Below are 19302 nucleotides of genomic sequence, written 5' to 3'. Positions count from 1 at the left end.
CTATTGCAAATCAATCTTTTTTTTATCCAAAACCCAACATGGCTTCTGACCTAGCCACAGCACATGTACAGCCCTACTATCTTTTACAGACACCATAAACAAGGCCAGAAATGCAGGATATTATACAGCCACATTATTCCTTGATCTCTCCAGTCTCACCCCTTACTGTTAAACACACTATCTAACTTACACAACACAGTAAAATGGTTTCAGATCTACCTCAAGGATCGTAAACAAGCAGTGAAATGGTCCACTGAACTCTCACCCTTTCTCCACATCTCTACTGGAGTCCCTCAAGGCTCCATCCTAGGACCCCTGCTCTTCAGCATTTTCAGAAACAACCTTCACACTGCCTGTCACCCTGGGGCCGTCATTCAATACACTGATGATTCCACCATAATCTGTATTGCTCAATCACTACCAGAACTACTTTCAAAAACTCAACAGTCCTTTACTGCAGTTGAATCCTGGCTAAGAAATTCCCAACTCTTTCTTAATCCAAAGAAGACAAAACTAGTACTCTTTCATCCTAAGAACACCTCCCCTGTCACTGATCATGTTGACATCCTTGCATCTGACAACACTGTCATAGAAATAGTGCAGGAAACCAAGGTTTTTTATTCAAATTCCAAGTAAAATTAAGCGCTTTCGTTTCCCAATTGAAACTTCATCAGAATAAAGTACAAATGCAACCTCACATATATTTATACCCACCCAAATTCAGTGACATCATATCCTAAACTAATTACTTAAAGTGTCTTTCCATTCAAATGCCATTACAGCCCATTAATAATTACATGTTCATAGGTTCATACTAGGCTATCTGCCCTAGGGCATTTATAAGCCTAGCCAGAATGTGTTTGGCTTTCGCCACCCATTTTAAATTTATTTTGCTATGCCCTTTTTCGAGGTTAGTATACTGTGCCTCTGTCTAACAGTGACACAGAAGTGATACCCGGGGTAAACCTACGATCTCCCATCCACTCATCAAGATTCCTCTTGGAGAGTCAATGAGGGACTCTGCCTAACCTGGACTGGGATTTTATTCCAGAGTGAAGGGAGCCTCTGGGTTATGAATCTGTCCCTCCAGCATGTCCTATTTATTTCAGTGCTGAGGTTCAAGTCTCTCGAGCTCGTAGCTCGATGGGATTTGGATTTTCTGAGGTGTAGCATGTCCATTAATTCCGGGTTGGACATGGCTTTATACGTCAGGCACAGATCGCCTCTGAACAGGCGGTATGCCACTGAGTAGAGCTGGAGTTTCTTTAACCGGGCAGCATATGGCATCTGTTTGAGCCCTTTGATCCTCTTGGTGAGGTACTTTTGGGGTCTTTCCAGTTGCTGCAGGTGTCTGGTAAGGTACATCCCAAAAGGGGCATTGTACTTAATTATGGGCCTGATGAGGGATGAGTAAAGAGGCACGATGACCTCCCCTGATCTAGATGTGAATCCCTTCATTATTAGGTGGGCTATATAAAATGTTTTTCTAACCACTTTGGCCACGTGGTTGTCAAATGAGAGATTGCTATCAACTTGGGTCCCCAGGTCCCTAATTACTTCTTCTGTACTTAATGGATTACCACCTATGTGGTAATTTGTGGGCACTTTGTTTTTGCCAAAGGGGATGACTATACACTTTTTGGCGTTTAGCTTGAGTCCATGGCTCTGGCACCAGTTGTCTGTTTCTATGAGGCCCTTTTGGAGGATGCTTGTGTCAGCTGGAGAGTCGATTATGGCACCTAGTTTGCAGTCATCTGCGAACTTGGTCAGCCACAGTCCTTCCGTGTTGGCCTGTACCTCTGAGAAATATATACCGAACAAATGAGGTCCCAGGACTGAGCCTTGTGGGACACCACTTGTAACTGGTTTGGAGTCTGACATGGCTCCAGCAATTCTAACCATGTGGGTTCTGTCCTTGAGCCAGTTTGCAATCCATCTAGTGACATAGGGGTTTATATTTAAGCTGGTGAGCTTATCTATAATGCCCGAGTGGGGTATTGTATCGAAGGCTTTTGCGAGGTCCAGGTAGGCTGTGTGGACCACCTTCCCCTCGTCAATCGCCTTGGTGACTGTTTCAAAGAAGTCAACCAGGTTTAAGAGGCAGGATCTGCCCTTAACAAAGCCGAACTGGATAGGATCCTGTGTCTGTAGGTCCCCAATATCTTTATTTATGAGGTCCATGATGATCCTTTCCATAGCTTTGCAGACCAAGCTTGTCAGGCTTATGGGGCGATAGTTTCCAGGATCCGTTGAGGCACCACCTTTATGGAGAGGGACCACTGTTGCTGTACGCCACTCTTTGGGCACATATCCTGTAGTAAGGCTGAGATTGAACAGTAGTTTTATGTTTGGGTTTAGCTCTTCTTGTGACCAAAAACAATACATATATCGAAATGCTTGTTATACATTGAATAGATGAATAAATAGTATACCATAAAATAACTGTATATTTTCATTAAAATACTAAATGCATGCATTACCAAAATAAAAATATATATCTATTTTAAAGCCATAAAGGCAGCATCAAATACATATATTATTAATGCAAGTAACTAAGAAACACCAATTGTTGATTAAAAGGAAACTAAAACAGTTAATAAATTCTAAGTACTCCCTATTATACATAACTAAACATTGTCATGGACCTGATATATGTCATATAGTTTGGTAAATTGTACAAAAGTGTATGCATGTACATAATTCATAAAAGATTACATAAAAAATTTCTGCTTTTAACCTTAAAATTGATTTAATTGAGATGGCACTATTTAATCCAGGTGCCTCAGAAGCATTAGTTCTTAGTTGCCATCTCAATTTTTTTAGCTCTAAGAGGTCATTAAGGGGACCCCCCCTCACCCACAGTGGCTTGGTCAATTACTGTGAACTTGAATTTGTGTCCTTCATGCGTTACTGTGTGAACAGCCAAAGCATTTCTCATATCTTTTTTATTGATGTCATAATTATGTTGGTAAATGCGTGTCCTTAAAGAATTGATGGTTTTCCCTATATAAAAACTAGTACATGAACCACAGGAAGCTACATAGACCGCCGCTTTACTGTTACATGTATACTTTTTATTAATATATATTTTTCCATATTGTGGTATAATTAACTCATTACCTATATTAATATCCCGACATTGTAAACAAAACCCACATCTAGTCATACCATCACCCTGGGTACTAGGAATCTTAACCATTTCTATGTTTTTTAAACTCTGATCTTTCTTATAAATCATCTTAGGTTCTGGCCCAGCAAGTTTTAAATGTTCACTATTCACTTTAAAAATGTTCCAATTATGAATTAAAATCCTTTCTATGTAATAGAACTGATTACTGAATTTTACAATAGCATGTTTTTGCTCACTTAACTCTTGTAATTTAGTATTGTTGTTGTTATTATTTGAAAGGTCCTGTGTCTTCCCTAATAAGGGAGATAACAACCCTTGTTCTCTCTTCCTTGTGATCTCATCAAATACAGGATCTAAGAACATAGGTGGGTACTCCCTTTTAATTAACATGTTCTTAAGAATCCCTAGTTGTCTTATAAACTCACTGGGTTCAGAAACCATCCTCGCTAATTTTGACTAATCCTTTGACTAATGATTTTTTCCGATGTATTGGATGACAACATTTGAAATGCAGGAGAGAGTTAGAATATGTTGGATTCCTATAGATATTGGACATACATTATTTTTTATTCTTTTCTTTAATTATTTTTATATCTAGAAAATCAGCTTCCTCCCTAGAAACAGTACTAGTAAACTCTAGAAAAGTAGTACTTGTATTAATAAATTCTAAGAATTTTTCCAGTTCTTGTTCTCCTGCATTCCAAAAGACTATGATATTATCCAAATATCGTCCATAAAATGACCACCCCTCCTTGAACTCACATTTAAATACTATTTCTAGTTCCCAAAAGGCTAAAACGATGTTTGCAAAAATGGGGGCACAAGCTGCCCCCATTGCTATGCCTTTTTCTTGCCTGAAGAGTTGCCCTTTAAATATAATGTTTGTTTCCAAAACAGCCTCCATAAGTGCCCAAATAGTTAGAATACATTCATGCATCAAGTCAGTATATTTACAAAGGAACGTATAAAACCAGTCAATACCTACATCATGCGGGATGATGGAAAATAAATCTTTTATGTCTATAGTGACCAATAATAAATCATCACTGTATTTATCCCTAGTAATCTCTGTATTTATCCCTAGTAATCTTTCGAAGACAGTCCCAGGAATCTTTTAAAACCCACTCACAATTTTTCAGTGTATTTTTTAATTGATTATCAATAAATCTGGCAATAGGAAATGTTTTAGAGGCTCTAGCATCCACAATTGGTCTCAAAGGTGGGTCCCGGAGGTTCTTGTGTATCTTCGGGACCCCAAAAGTTAATAACCTAGCTCCCATTCATATGAAAAGAATGAAAAAGAACTCCACTCCATGGCTCTCTAAGGAATGTAAACACCTGATGAAGCAAAGGGACCTAGCCTGGATAACCTGGACACAGAACAAAAATTAACAAAATCATTTTAATTTCAAAACACTACGTAAAGAAGTGATAAAACTAATCAACAGAGATAAGAAGTCATATTATTCCCAGCTTCAACTCCAACATAATTTCAACCCCAATAAATTTTGGCACTCCATATCTTCTCTACTTAACTCTGGAATAAATAGAGACCACGCCCTATCACCCGATACCCCTCCATCACAAATAGTCAAAAACTTTAACAAACACTTCATGGAATCAATATCAGACCTACTAACTAACACCCCTAATACTGGACCCCCCACACTTCATCCTATTCAGACACCAACCCCAGACCATCAACTACTTCTAACCCTGTCATTACTAACCCCCCAACTCAACAAAATGTCATACAAATCCCATTCACACTTCAGCCCATACCTACTGACACCATTAAGAAACTGCTACATAAACTAAAGCCCTGCTCTACCTAAGCTGATAATCTTTCACCACACTACCTCAGACTGGCTGCTAATTCAGTTGCCTACCCAATCAGTATCCTTATAAATAGGTCTTTATCTGAATCAGAAGTACCTACCATATGGAAACAATCTCACATCACCCCCATCCATAAAGGAGGCAACTCTCTTTATCTATCCAAATTTTGTCCTATATCCATCTTGTCACCCATATCCAGAATTCTCGAGATGGGTATCCATCAGCAGGTAATGCAATATCTATTGCAAAACAATCTTTTTTTTATCCAAAACCCAACATGGCTTCTGACCTAGTCACAGCACATTTACAGCCCTACTATCTTTTACAGACACTATAAACAAGGCCAGAGATGCAGGATATTATACAGCCTCAGTATTTCTTGATCTCTCCAAGGCCTTCGACAGTGTCTCACCCCTTACTGTTAAACACACTATCTAACGTAGGCTTCTCACATAACACAGTAAAATGGTTTCAGATCAACCTCAAGGATCATAAACAAGCAGTGAACCTTTCTCCACATCTCTACTGGAGTCCTTCAAGGCTCCATCCTAGGACCCCATGCTCTTCAGCATTTTCAGAAACAACCTTCACACTGCCTTTCACCCTGGGGTCATCATTCAATACACTGATGATTCCACCATAATCTGTATTGTTCAATCACTACCAGAACTACTTTCAAAAACTCAACAGTCCTTTACTGCAGTTGAATCCTGGTTAAGAAATGCCCAACTCTTTCTTAATCCAAAGAAGACAAAACTAGTACACTTTCATCCTAACAACACCTCCCCTGTCACTGATCATGTTAACATCCTTGCATCTGACAACACTGTCATAGAAATAGTGCAGGAAACCAAACTTCTAGGAGTTACCATTGACAGTAAACTTCCATTCAACCCCCATATACAGCAAAATACAACAAAAACTCATCAAAAACTGGGACTCGTATAGAAACAAACATTTCTTTACTGCAGCAACCAAATCTACCCTTGCTAAAACATTTTTACTTTCCTCCCTTCTTTATGGTTCCCTCATCCTAACTAACTTACGAACTTCTACCATAAACAAGATGGAGCAGTGCTACAACAAAGTTGCAAAGTTTGCCACAAACTCTGTAAATATCACACACACCACTGTAAACCACTCCTAGAATTAAACTGTCTTGAACTCCCCAACCAATTTGCCTTTATTCAGCTATCCAGCTTGCACAAACTTATTTTCAAGCCTACTGCCTGCCCTGCACTAACCAATCTAGTCATACCTTACACACCAAATCAATTCCTAAGATCAGAAGACAAAAATCACTTAGCTGTCTCAAAACCCACAAGAAAACCAGGTCACTTGCTGTATTCATACTCTTGTCTCTGTACTTTGGAATTCACTACCTATAGCTACCAGGTCTATGCCTAGCCTAACCCATTTCAAAGCCTCTTTAAAAAATCATCTCAAACAGGCATGGCTCTGCTCCTGCATAAAGCCTGCCTAATGCTCAGCAGTTCCTCTTCTTCCACACTAGTCTCATCCTCCTCTTCTGTCACATGTCAATCCTTCATAGTCTGCAAGATCCTAAGGCTGTCCTAACTCATTCTCTGTTTCTATACCATATCCTTAAGTTACCACTCAGGCTGTATTGCTTCTGTTCTTTTTAACTGTCTCACTATCTTTCTGCATCACTAACTTTCAGGCTATTATTTTCTTGACAGAAAAAAGAAGTTATGTACTCACCATAACGTTCCATGTTGGTAGTCCATCTCACCCTTCATTTTTACATATGGGGTTCGGAGCCGATCATCGGCTCTGACTCGGCCGATTTATAAGCTCGAAGACTTCTGGTTGGCTCGTGGCTAAGCAGGTATCCCATAATGCACCAGTACAAACCCCAGATCTTGTTTGCTGCTCACTAGAAGAAATAACCATAACAGACAAACCAATAATAAAGAGTCTTCAACCAAAGATAACCAAAATATTAATATCTCCTGATTCTTCCAGGATGGGGGCAGGAGGGCGGGTTGGTAAAAATGAAGGGTGAGATGGACTACCAACATGGAACATTATGGTGAGTACACAACTTCTTTATGTTGTGTAGTCCAATCTCACCTTCATTTTTTTACGTATGGGACAGTGTCCCTAGTGCCTTATTCCTGGGTGGCTCACTGGAAAATACTCCTGAGCACCGTGGAGCCAAAGGATGCTCTACCCCTGGAAGCTAAATCCAATTTGTAATGTGTAATAAAAGTGTGAGGGGTAGCCCACGTAGCTGCTGCACAGATATTATCAAGTGGGACCCTGGCTTGAATTTAAATTTATTGGCCATCCTACAGTATTTCATAGTACCAAAATACAAAAGTGACCACCCCTTTCAATCCATCTTGCTGTTTTAAAAGTAGTAACTCTCCACTAAACCTTAACTTTTTAAACAGGTAAAACTCAAGTTACCTACTTTCACATCTAACTTCTCTAGTGCACACTGCAGAGTGCATTCTTTTCAATCTTACCTTTAAGCATCCCTGTGACTAGCACTTTCTCTAATACCTGCTGGAAAGCACTAGGAAGCCTTAAACTCATACAAACACTGAACTCTCCTTGTTAACAAGGAGAAATTAATAGTAGGCACTAAACAGCCTATAATTGCAAAGTACCTTGCTAAGGAAACAGCTCCTATACTTTACAAAGAAAAAAAAAGCCCCAAACCAGGCATGTCCAAGGGTCAGCTTCCGGTGATTTCTCCTGTCCACCTGGTGAATCTGGGCATACTGGGACAATGCAGCAATTGCCTCATGTACACAGACAACCCTCTCCTCCTACCACCCAACACTACAACCTGTGAGAGATGCACTTACATAGCCAAAATGGAAGCAAAGCTCTCTCCACCCAAGATTGTGCTAGACAGTCAAGAGGAGAGGTTAACACCCACACTACACCTCAAGCAACACATAGCCCTTCTAAACCCGCACCACCAACACCCACATATAGCAACACTAAATCCACATATGCAGAGGCCCTTAACTGTAACCTGCCCAAGCAACAAAGACCACTGAAGCTGAAACGCAAACAAACACCAATCACAACCAATGTGTCACATAGTTCACACCAGTGTGCCACCCAGCAACAGCCCCTAAGGCAAGACAATGTACCTAACACTTCAGTCATAGGTGACTCTGTAGTCCGGCACACTGATGTCCCTCTCACCAGGTTGAATAAGGAGAAAATTACAGTCAGCTGCCTGTCGGGTGCCAGGATCCGCCACATAACGCATGCACTCAAGTCACTCCACAACAAGTACAAATATGACTCTGTCATTGTCCATGTTGGAGTGAATGACTTGAGACGCACTCCCTGGACTACATGAAAAGAGACATGGAAGAGCTCTCGGATCATGTGGCCCAGGCAGGTATGACCCTAGTCCTGAGTAGCATCCTGCCTTCACCCAGAATGATACCACAATATAAGGATAAAATGATTGACTTCAACAATTGGCTAAGCTTATGGTGTCATTCAAAGGGGATTCAGTATCTGTCTGCCTGGGATGACATGATTGACAGACCACGATGCTTTGCCAGAGATGGTCTGCACCTGTCGCCCCTGGGATTCAGGTTACTGGCTAAGGCTCTTGCCACCCCTATAGTGCCTTTTTTAGGCAAACTTCAAAGGACAAAACCACCACCATAACAGGTACAAGCATGCAAAATCTGAAGGTAATGCTACTCAATGCTAGAAGTCTAAACCTCAAAATGCACTCTCTCGAGGCACTCCTAAAAATGGAGAACATTGATATCTGTGCAGTAACTGAGACCTGGTTCAAGGCTCCAGAGAAGCACCCCTGCAATACCAGGCTACAACTCTTACCACACTTTTCGGCCACCAAACCAGGACCGAAACACTAAAGGTGGAGGAGTGTCAATATTCACCGAGGATATTCACACCACCAGGCTAGTTGGCCAACACAATGTGTCTGAAATTCTCCAAGTGCTACTTAACACTAGGTAAGACTGCAATCCAAATTGTAGCTTGCTACAGATCCCCCACCATACCCCAAGATTCTCACTACACCTTTCTAAACATACTTGAAAATATTCAGATAGAACCAAACACCCTAATACTGGGTGATTTTAACTACTCTGCCATTAACTGGGAAAACTACTCATGTCCCAACACCTTTGCGCAACGGTTCTTGGAATTCATAATTTCCAACGCCCTGGATCAACTAATCCATAGTCCCACCAGGGGCTCCAATATCCTAGACCTGGTCATTACCAACATGGGAAATCAATGCTCCATACCTATGGTCACCCCCTCGTTAGTCAGGTCTGACCATAAGCTAATCACCCTTAATATCCACATCCCACCCCCACCCCCCAGTAAAGAAATCACCATAAAAAACTTCTCCAAAGCCAACTTCATGCTACTCAAGTCAGAAGTGACAAACTTCATGACACCCATGCAGACGGGAACTGAAAGTTCACCTGCTGAATCCTACACTAAGGCACTGTACGAGCACATCCACTCATGCATGAATCGTGGCATCCCAAATAGAACCAGAATGCTCTCATCCAAAAAAAGGAAGCCAATCTGGTGGTCCCCTGCCATAAACAAACTTTACAACAAAAGGAAGAAACTTTTGCAGAAAAGATGAAAATCCCAGGATGCAAAAAACTCCCTTACTAGCCTCAGTAAGAAACTGAGATGCCTCATAAAATCCTCCAAAGCTAGTTACGAAAATAAAATTGCCAAAGATTCCAAAGACAACCACAAAGCATTCTATAACTATGTCAAGAATCTAAATGGCAATGCTCAGATCTGCTCTGAGCTAAAACAGAATGGCATTAAATATACTGATCCGAAGGATATTGCCAATATCCTGGCAGATCGATTCAGTGCCAACTTCACCCCCCTCTCACCCCCTAAATGGCCCATCTCAATACCGGAAGATTGCCAAATTCCAGTAATAATGGCCACACAGGTACAAAACGCACTCTCTAAAGCCAAGAATACAGCATCCATGGGACCAGATGACATCCCGGGCTGTGTACTACATGAACTACAATATGAACTGGCACCTCACCTAAGTGTCATGTTTAATCATAGCCTCACATCAGGTTTCGTGCCCACTGAGTGGCGCAGAGCTACAGTTATCCCAATCCACAAGGGGGGATCCATCTTGGATCCCGGAAACTACCATCCCATCAGTCTGACAAGCCTTATCTGCAAGGCCGTGGAGCGTATTATCATGGAACTTATAAACAAAGACATTGGCAACCTTCAAACACTGGCCCCACCCAGTTTGGGTTTGTGAAGGGCCGATCTTGTCTCCTGAACCTGATTGACTTCTTTAAATCAGTCTCCAGAGCCATGGACAAGGGTAAGGTGGTCCACACAGCCTATCTAGACGTTGCCAAGGCCTTTGACACCATCCCCCACTCTGGAATCATAGATAAACTTACTAAGTCGGGCATTAATCCCTATGTCACCCAATGGGTTACTAAATGGCTTACTGATAGAACCCACACTGTAAAAGTAGCCAACTCCAAATCCAGCTCCAGACAAGTGACAAGTGGAGTACCTCAGGGTTCAGTCCTGGGGCCGCTGTTGTTTGGCATCTACTTCTCTGAAGTACAGGTCAACACTAAGGGACTCTGGCTAACAAAGTTTGCAGATGACTGCAAACTGGGAGCCATTATTGAATCCCCAAATGATGTGGATACTCTACAAAAGGGCCTTACAGAAACAGATGCTTGGTGCCAGAGCCATGGGCTCAAGCTCAATGCCAAGAAATGTATTGTTATCCCCTTTGGGAAAAAACATGTATCCATGAATTACCATATAGGTGGCAGTACACTAAACACAGAAAGTGTGATAAGAGACTTAGGGACACAGGTGGACAGTGGTCTCACCTTCGATAACCACATCGCCACAACAGTCAGGAAATCCTTCTATGTGGCACACCTCATCACGAAGGGCTTTTCATCCAGAAAAAAGGTGGTCATTGTCCACTGTACTCATCCCTCATTAGACCCTTTATAGAATACAACGCCCCATTTGGTATGTACCTCTCAAGACATCTGCAACAACTGGAAAGGCCTCAGAAATACCTCACTAAAAGAATCACAGGCCTAAAGCAGATGCCCTACGCTGACCTCCTTAAAAAACTCCAGCTATACTCTGTCGCATATCGTCTACTCAGAGGCGATCTCTGCTTAACATACAAGGCCATGTCAAACCCAGAGCTGTTGGACATGCTACACTTAAAGAAATCCCAATCCCTCAGAGCTACACGCTCCAGGGATCTAAACCTTGTCATCACAATAAACAAAACATGCTGGAGGGATCGGTTCCTGACCCCGAGACTCCCCAGACTCTGGAATAGATTGCCCATACATGTCAAGCAGAGTGCCTCTTTGGACCTCTTCAAGAGGAACCTTGACGATTGGATGGGAGAAAGGAAATTCACCCCAGGGAACACGTCAGTCGCCCTGCCAGACAGGGGTCCAGGAAAGTAAATAATATAGGAAGAAATAGCCAGGTAATTGTTATGGCTAGGCTTGTATAGGCCCTAGGGCTGATAGCCTAGTACCAACCTATGAACGGCTGCAGAGGTAGACAGAGACCTGGTAGAATGAGCCTTGATCTTGAAGGGTAAAGGTCTGCCCTCCGAACTGTAGTCAAAGGCTATGCAACTGGAAATCTAATTAGATAGTGTCACTTTAGAAACTGGTAAGCCCAATCTGGATTCAGAAAAGGAAATGAATAGTTGATCTGATTTCCTAAACTCCTTGGTCCGATGCAAATAAAAACATAGTTGTCTATGACCGTCTACCTGATGAAACCGATATTCATTTGCATTACAGTGATTAGGGAAGAAAACTGGGAGTTCTATGGATTGATTTAAGGTGGCATGGGAACAGACTTTGTGGACAAAGGATGGGTTAGTACGCAGTGAGACCCTGCCTTTATGAAAGATCAAATAAGGTGGCTTAACAGATAAGGCTTGTAACTCCGATACCCGTCTAGCTGATGTGATAGCCACCAAAAACAAAGTCTTCCAAGAGAAAAATTTCAATGAAGATGAGTGAGAAGGTTCAAACGGGGAGGATGTCAGTTTGGACAACACAAAATTTAAATCCCAAGAAGCCACAGGTTCTTGGAGCGGTGGCCTCAACAGAATGGCTCCTTTCAAAAAGGCCTTGCATAGCTTATGAGACATTAAATTGGTATCTGGAAAGCCTAAATGGAAATGAGAAGTAGCTGCCAATTGAACTCTGATAGTGGCAGCGGCAGATCCTTGCTGAAAAAGCTCGGAGAGAAATTCCAAAATCACAGGGATAAAAGCAGTGTAGGGATCTACATTCATTTTCTGTGCCCAAATAGAAAATCTTTTCCATTTACTGCCATATAGTCTCTTAGTTCAAGGTTTATGGGAGGACATAAGGATATGTGACACTGAGGAAGATACATCATGAAGCCTGACTAGGAATGGAACTGGAGCAGCCACGCTGTCAATTTGATGTAGCAAATCTGACATTTGAGTCAACAGATCTGGAGCTGGGTCCAGAATCCAAGAATCGTCCAGGAGAAGAGGCTCGAGGAAGGGGAACCAAACCTGATTAGGCCAGTAAAGAGCAATGAGGATTAACTTGCATCCCAGCCGTCTGGCTTTCTGAATCACTTAGGAAATGGAGGAAAAGCTTACAGAAGACCCAGGGGCCAATCGTGAGCTAGAGCGTCTCTGGGTGTTTCCCCCAGAGGGGGAATGAGGGAAAAATAGCTGCTGCATTTGGCATTGACTGGACTGGCAAAAAGGTCGCAGCAAGGCTGTCCCCATTTGTGGAAAATCTGTTCCACTGTTTCGTGTTTCAGATACTACTCATGAGGCAGTAGGATCACCCGGCTGAGCTTTTCGGCTATCACGTTGGTTGTCCCTGGAATGTGCGTTGCAACCAGAAGGCGCTGGGAAGAAATCTCCCATTCCCAAACTCACATGGCCTCTTGACAGAGTGGGTAAGATCTGGTACCGCCCTGTTTGTTGATCTACCAAACTACCGACATGTTGTCTGATTGTATTGCAATAGTCCCTAGAGGAAGAAGGTCTTGAAGTGCTTGCAACGCCAGGAGCCACCGCCCTCATCTCCAGAACATTGATATGCAGGTGAGCCTCGTGTTCTTGTCATGTGTCTTGGACAGTCCTGCCGAGATAATGCCCCCCCACCCAATCTCGGAGGCATCCGTGGTCACAGTGGCAATGGGTTGCAGGAACAAAGGGGGGCGCCCATCGTCAACTGGTTGGGTGCTATCCACTAAAGGAGGTCCTCCTTGCATGATTCCGTCAGCAGAATAGGGTGATTCAGCGGATGATATTGGAAGGACCATTGTGAAAACAGAAGCCACTGGAGAATTCTCATGTGCAACCTGGCTAATGGTACCTATAGGATGGTGGATGCCGTAGTCCTGAGAGAGCTAAGAACCCACTTTGCTTTGACCTTCTGCAATGGGAGAAAATGTTGAATTTGAAAGTTAAATTTTGTGCCCTTTCGGCGGGAAGACGAGCTGTCATGTTCACTGTCTCTACCTCTGCACCTATACAATTCACAGATTGAGAGGGCAATAATGCAGATTTTTCCCAATTTATGGAGCTCCCTAATTGAGTACAAAGTTGAATAGTGACGTCCCTGTTTTGGTGAAGTAGATGCCTAGTGGGGGCAGTCAGGAGCCAGTCGTCCAAATACAGAAACACCTGGAATCCCTGACGTCTCAGGTGAGCTGTCACTACTGCCATGAATTTGGTGAACACCCTGGGGGCTGTGGTGAGACCAAAGGGCAGAGCACGAAACTGTTGGTGACTGGCTCCCAGCCAGAAGCATAGATGGCTCCTGGATGCCTTGTCCATTTTTATATGGTAGTAGGCATCCTGGACATCTATTGAGCACATCCAATAGTCTTTCCCTAACAAAGGGAGTATCAACTGCAATGTTACCATCCGAAACTTGTTCTTCCTCATGGATTCGTTTAATCTGCTGAGGTCCAATATTGGCCTCCAGTCTCCTGTTCATTTTGGGACTAAAAAGAACCTGGAGTAAGTTCCGGATCCTATCTGGTCTGCTGGGACAGATTGGATGACTCGTTTTAAGAGCAACTTGTTGATCTCCACAGTTGCCTGATCCCCGAGGTACATCTGGTATCTTCTTAGGAACAAACGGTGGAAGGGAAAAGGGTATGATACAGCCTCTGGTAACAACCCTTTGTACCCACTTGTCTTGGGTTATACTTCGACAGGCTTCTAGATACAAAGAAATATGACCCCTGACCGGCCCCAGAGAAACGCAGTTGGGCCCCATATCAGGAACGCTGATAAGGCCGTCCCCGAAAGGAATCACGACCTTGTTGGTATTGCGGACCGCCCCTGCCTCTAGGGCAACGTCTCCCATTTCCTCCTCCTCCTCTGCCTCTGAAGGAGGGTTCACCCTGTGTATCCGGAAAGACCCTCTGGGACTTCTTGAACCACATTTTACCGCCCCTTTGACATTTAGGGTATGGTCTAGGGGGAACAGTAAAACGTGCTCCCACTGCAGAGAGCGTCTTTCCTTCTTGCTCACACCGAGTGAGTGTGTCCTTCACCTTGGATCCAAACAATGAGGACCCATCAAATGGGGCATTTGTGAAAGTAGACTTGAACGGTTCCGCAAAAATTACACAAGCGCATCCAGGAGCGACACCTTAGAGCAACTCCTGAACCCGCTGCTCTACTTGCTCCATCAGCCGCATAAGAAATAAGCTGCATGGAGGAGTTAACTGTAGAATTTAAGGTGGACAACTGAGCAGAAATCTTGTCAGGGACCCCCTCAGTACATGTACCCTGTGTAGAATCTCCTAACTCCTTGAGGAGATCTCTCTGCAATCTCGTGAAGTGAGTGAGATAGTTCAACAATCGAAGAGTAAAAGCCACTGAATTGAAGACACACTTCCCGTACCTGTCCATCTGTCGAGACTCCTTATTCGGCAGATGGAAAGAAGTCGTCTCAGCAAGCTCCTTCTTAGTGGCCGCTTCGACCACCATGGCATCTACGGGGACCCCTTTGGACAAAAATTCTTTATCTGGAGGGGCAGAAAGAAACTTGTTGGGTCTCCTAGGGGCTGGCTGCACGGCATCAGGAGTATCCCACACCTTTCGACTAACTAAATCTGTCAATTCGTCAAAAGGTGGAGACACCCAAGAGGCAGAAGGTTGAGACCCGAAAGCCTTCAGGTACACCGACTCCTCATCAGAAGGGTTGACAGTGGGCCAGCCACACCTCTGCTTAAGGATCTCCAGGATGTCCATGAAGGAGACATCATCAGAGGACAACTTGGGTGACCCTTCTGACTCCTCGAGGTCAGTGTCAGATGTCAAAGACTCATCCTGGGAGTCAACATGCTTCCTCTTGCATGTCTTCTTCCTGGGGGGCTCCTCAGAAGGGCATTTTGGGGAGGTCAAGGAAGAATGGGGGCCACCAGCCGGTGGCTCCTGAGGCTGAGGGTTTCTGCTGTCTCCAGAGAGAGTAGGGCCTGAGACCGAAGTGGGTGCTCTAGGGGGAAGAGTGCTGGTACCTTTGGTGGCAACTGGTGACTTGGACAGCACACTCCTCATCATCTCGAATGCCAACCTCTCCCACTCCGAGGACCTCTCCCGCTCCGAAGAGACCAAGGATGCCATCGGCGTCAGAGCTATCGGCTCCAAAATAGACGCAGGGTCCGAACTCACCCTAGCCAAAGCGCCGAGAGGGAGACTCGAAACCAAAGAAGACTAATTCCAACTTTCCCTATCAGCGCTGACTGGAAAGCTTCGGCCCCTGGACACAACGGATGACACCGAAAGTGTTGGAGCAGAACTCTGCTCCATAGCAACCACAAGTGGAGCTGGAGCCGAGGGTTCCACCAATGGCACCAAGCCCTCCGACTCCGACAAACCAGCTTGGCTCGGAGGAGGAATAACAATCGAGGGTATAACAGGTTCCATAGGCTCAGGAACTGACTGGGCCGGAGCCGACAACAATTTAGATAGAGCAGACGACATCAGCAGTCTCAGGACTACCCTCTCCACATCTTCTTCCGAAAGGCTTCTGGAAGACCTGGAGGACATAGTCGGGGATCTTGATCTTGGAGGAATAGCAGGTTCCATAAATTCAGTGGTCGGCTCCGACAAACTAGGATCCGACCCTGTAACCACAATGCTGCTCTCAGTCGGCTATGAAGGCAGTGGAGACGATGAGGCCGATTTTGTCACTTTAGGAGGCCGGAGAGGGTCTTTTCAAAGATTTAGACTTGGCCGATTTAGGGGACTTGGAAGAAGAGGAAGAGCTAGACAAGGCTTCCTCAAAGGAAGGCTTTAAAAGACCCTTTAGAATGAGCTTGTTCCTTCTTTCATGTAACACTGTAGGGGAGAAGGCATGACAAAACAAGCAAGTCTCTTGCAAATAGATGGCCCCTAAGCAATAGACACATAGACCATGACCATCCGTCAGTGACATTTTTTGGGAGCTCTTCATGAAGCCCGAAGGCTTGTGCTCCTTAACCTCTTTAGACATAGCACACAGACAAAAGGAGAAGAGAAGTAAAAGGGAGGACTAGGTCCTCTAACTTAAACGGGCCTAGCCCTGAAGGAAGAAGAAACACCACAAGGTCTAGGTCCTCTAACTAAAATAGCCTAGTCCAGAAAGGAAAGAGACAGCTAGGTCTTCTAACTTAAACAGACCAGAAAAAATTTGCACACACATAAAACCCTTATTTTGCTAAAGATTAACAGAGGAAGCTGAAACTGGAGTTTCGAACCACAAACTCCAGCTAGGTTTTCTAACTTAAACAGACCAGCAGAAACTCACACACACAGAAAACCCTTATTCTGCTAAGGATTAACAGAGGAAGAATCAATACCAGCGGATAACCGGCAAAAAACAAACTGCTGTACAAAACTGTAGACTAGAAAATGCTAGCGTTATCAAGCTATCCGCACTAACAATAAGTATAAAACTGGTACACAGGATACCACAAAACACATTAACAGGCCCAAGGCCAACGCTTGCACCAAGGGGTGCAAAGGAGCTAATTTCCTAAGAATTAGTAAACCTACACTAACAAATACTAATGTAACGACAATTGTACGACACTAATTATAACTTTGAACAAGATTTTAAGCAAAATAAGCAAGAAAGAAGTTAACACTTAGCCAGGGCCAAGAGAAGGACAACCAAACTCGTCGACGTGGCAAACGAGATCTGGGGTTTGTACTGGTGCAGTATGGGATACCTGCTTAGCCACAAGCCAACCAGAAGTCTTTGAGCTTATAAATTGTCCGAGTCCCGAACCCCATACGTAAAAATGAAGGTGAGATTGGACTACACATCATCTAACATTCTATTTATTTATTAATTTATTTTTTTGTGTACTATAGCAGTCAATGTCACACATTGCTCTACCTATGTACTATTTTGTGTACACTACATCATGTATAGTGAGAGTGACTATTATTGTCTATAATGTTTTTCACTCTATAGAATCGTCTAGATGTGTAGTATATATTGTAACATCTTGTAACATAGTTTTTCAACTTATTTTGGATAGTATTTCTAATGTGATTTGTAGTGTATTGGATTTTACTGAATTTTATTGTACTGTATGTGGAGCTTTTCTCCCCGGGCCTCTGCTGAAAATGGGTTCTGTAGACCCAGTCAGACCACCCCAGTAAACAACTGTCAAATAAATAAATAAAATAAATAAAAGGATACAAGGCTTAAACAACATGTCCTACATGGACTAACTCAAAGCTTTGTCACTATACTCAGTATCCTACTGACTGCTAAGAGGTGACCTGTGTCTGCCATACAAGGCATCCTCTGACCCATTAGTGAGGATTTACTGCACATCAGCAAGTCAGATGGCATCAGAAATACTCAGTTTAGGGATCTAAACCTCTTTTGCAACATCAACAGAACAGGTATATTTTGCAGAGGATACGACTGCTTTGGAACAGACTCCCCAGCCACATAAAACAGAGTTCATCCCTGTTCATTTTCAAGTGCAACTTAGATCTATGGATGGGAAACAGAAAATTTACCCCAGGACTGCCCCCTGTAACTAATGGACAGATGCAGCTCCTAAATGTTGTATCCCATGTATGAGTCACCTCAAATCATATGTGGTATGATCACAGTTATTTTCATTGGGGTTGTATATAATTATCAACCGAGAGATGAGTAAGACCAATCTATATTCAAATGGAATAGGGCATTTCAAGCACAAAATAAGGAGATTGGCTAGGGTTAACATAGCACACAAGGGCAGCTGGCCTGCTTACCTTTGAATCTATGAGCCTACATTATTGTTAAAGCTTGGGCAGAGAGAGAGGCAGTATGGCTGATTTTTGTGTATTGACAGCTAAGCTGTTTATAGTAAGGTGATTCCTGAGAACAGTAAGGCCACTTTGGAGACTTTATTTATAGTATTAGGAGATGTGTAATCCTTAGATATTGTTATGTCATATGCATGTAAAGTTTAGTTACTGTGAGACACATCCCAAGGAAGGTTGTTTATGATTAGTAAGAATAATAACAGTATGAGTCCAGAACTGGACCCCTTCGGAGAATGTGGTGATATTTATGTGGGTATTGTCGGCTGTGACTTTGAAAGTCCTTTTGGAGAGGTAATATGTGAACCATTGAATTGCTTCATTTGAGAAACCACGCCTTGCAAGCTTTAGCAAAAGAATAAAGTACTCAACATTTTCAAATAACGTTTCTGATCTAGAAATGTTAATAGGCCTTGCTTTACAGTTGATAAAACTTAGTTAAGAAGTCAGTAGCATTCTAGGGTAAAATCATCATGCTTCGTGAGAAAAAAAAAATCGTACTGTATTATGCATTCCAATATTATTTCATAAATATTTTTTTTAATATGTTTTTATAGTGCACATGTGCTTGCAGTTGGACAGTAATCATTAGCAAATGAGGGCTGGATGCATTTAGATATGATCTAAGTGCATGACTAAATCTGTGGGTGATGGTAGTAAAGTCAGATTATACATCTATATTGGGGTTTACATACTCTTCTTACCTCTGAAACCCTACGTACAAGAAATGTGGACAAAGCCAAAATAATGGGACGCTAGTGGCTCAGAATCAGGGACAAATTTTATATATTGTTCTTTAGACAGTTGCTAGAATAACAGGTTTTGTATTAGCATGCATTTTTCTGAAGGATAAGAAGTCCGAAACTCAAATGTATGATATTATTGACTGACTTTGCCTGAAAACCACACATTTTATTATGAACATGCCAAAAATATAAAGCCAAAAATCTGGATTTTTTTACAA

The 19302-nt window shown here is 42.9% G+C and overlaps 1 protein-coding gene across 2 annotated transcripts in view; it reads left to right on the top strand.

Annotated features, from left to right (window-relative positions):
* Positions 1 to 19302, top strand: part of KLHL5 (kelch like family member 5) — a 1925884-nt gene that overhangs the window by 1451766 nt on the left and 454816 nt on the right. The window lies entirely within an intron of this gene.

Source organism: Protopterus annectens, chromosome 2.part1 (genome assembly GCF_019279795.1).
Source record: "Protopterus annectens isolate FY-2018-M chromosome 2.part1, PAN1.0, whole genome shotgun sequence".
In the NCBI taxonomy this organism is placed as follows: Eukaryota; Metazoa; Chordata; order Ceratodontiformes; family Protopteridae; genus Protopterus; species Protopterus annectens.
The sequence above is the reverse complement of the archived record's forward strand: the minus strand, read 5'-3'. Positions and strand labels throughout refer to the sequence as shown.